Genomic DNA, 2,065 nt, shown 5'->3' on the forward strand with positions numbered 1-2,065 from the left:
AAATGTGTAGGGAGCTATTAACATACACAGTTTTGAATTTCACCCCAGATGTTCTCTACAAATGGTATGTGGAAATCTGAATTTTTAAAACAAATTTTCCCAGGTTAGTGAATTGTATAGTGCTTGCCAAATTTGTTGTTTTTAAAAAGAATTTTAAAAAGTGCGAGCTATTTAAAGCTGGTGTGGCTCAGTGGTTGAGCATCAATCTATGAACTAGGAGGTCAAACAGTTCAATTCCCAGTCAGGGTACATGTCCAGGTTGCAGGCTCCATCCCTAGTGATTTTATCTATATATATAAAAGCCAAGTGACTAGAACGCCGGAACAAGCACTGCGGCCCCAATCGCCCACCCCCTCCCCCAATTGGTGGCGGGGCTGGCTGGCCAACCTCCCATGTCCCCTCCCCCAGCCGGGTTGGGGCGGGCTGGCTGGACCCCACCCGTGCATGAATTCGTGCACTGGGCCTCTAGTAAGTCAATAAAAATATATGTGTTTTTAAAAGCTGTCAGACACTCTAAAAAACTGTTCATGTTATGACTCCATGTGAAGGCCGAGAATATTTGGGCAGAAAGTGTGGGATTATCAGAGGAGGGTGGCTCCGTGCGGAGTGACCTCTAGGGCAGTGGTTTGGGGCCAGAGCCCCCTTGTCTCTTCATCGTTCCCAGTGACAATCCAGGGATGGACTGGTGCCTGGGAGGAGCTAACCAAGCTCCGGAGGGTTGGCTCCAAACCTAAAAGTGATGGTGAAGCCACAGGCCCCGTCAGGAGAGGCCCCCGGGGTGGCCCTTCCCTCCACCTGGGGGCCCGGCAGCCGGGCAGCCTACGTTGGGGCCTAATTAGCCACGTGGGCAAAGCTGATCCTCACCCAAGGGAGAGGGAAACGCTTTAAAATATTCAATGTTGTCTAAAGACTCCTTCCCACGATTCTCTGAGAAGCTTTAAGTTATTCCATGATTTTTTAAAGATATATCTGCATTGATTTCAGAAAGGAAGCGAGAGGGAGAGAGAGAACCATCAATGATGATAATCGTTGATCAGTTGCCTCCTACACGCCCCCCACTGGGGATCAAGCCCATAACCCGGGCCTGTGCCCTGACCGGGAATCGAACTGCGACCTCCTGGTTCATGGGTCGACGCTCAACCACGGAGCCACGCCGGCTGGGCAGCTACTCCGTGATTGTGTTCACAAATGACAGCTACTCCCAAGTGGGTTGCTTGTTTGCCAAAAACAGTCGATGTTTTTGTCGTGAGCTGTTAACATTTATCTTTTGAAAAGATGGGGTTTCAATTTTTGTTCTTTTCATCGTGTTAACGTGCAGGTCATGTCAAAACAGAATCTGCTCTTGCAATGGCTTTAGAACTTTCCTGAAAAGGACCTGCACTATTTTTAAATTATTATTTTTTTCCCTAAAAAGAAGAGGGTTGTGTCTCCACGGGTCGATGAGACGGGAAAACCAGACCCACTTCTAGGCGTTTCTCTGCCTTTCAAGCCCCCCTCCCTCGTGCCCGCCGTAGCCAGGAGAGGTACCCTGAATGCGAATCAGAGCTGAGCCCCCCACTGACCAACTTTCCATAATTTTCCGATCACATTTTTTCTTTTTAATTCTCTTGAAATATAATACAGCTGCTGAGGCCGCATGGAGGGCGTGAAATCCTTTCAGAGGAGGAGATACAGGAGCAAGAATAGGATATAAGTGTTTTTCAAGTTAAACGGAATTGAAAGCAAAAATAATGGCAGTGGCGTTGCCAGGAGAGAGGCTGGGAACTTAGGAGAGGGAGCGCTCACTGGCAGGAAGGATGAGGAAAGAATAATACCGTCTCCACGGGCGCTCGCTGGCCGCCAGCAGGTCCCAAACGCATTCCCTGGTCCCTCGCTCAGCCCTGCAGCGGCTGTGTGACATGTCGCTGCTGCTGTGGGGCCCTTTTATCGACGAGGGGTGGAGAGAACACCTGTCCTTTCCAGAGAGAAAATCCCAAATAGGAAAGGAAGGTCCAGCTTGCTGTGCTCAGCTCACCAGGCCTCCTGCGGCCGGGCCCAGGCAGGGCTGGCGTGGGGCTCCTGCTGA

The sequence above is a fragment of the Myotis davidii genome, unplaced genomic scaffold, assembly GCF_000327345.1.
Source record: "Myotis davidii unplaced genomic scaffold, ASM32734v1 scaffold61, whole genome shotgun sequence".
In the NCBI taxonomy this organism is placed as follows: domain Eukaryota; kingdom Metazoa; phylum Chordata; class Mammalia; order Chiroptera; family Vespertilionidae; genus Myotis; species Myotis davidii.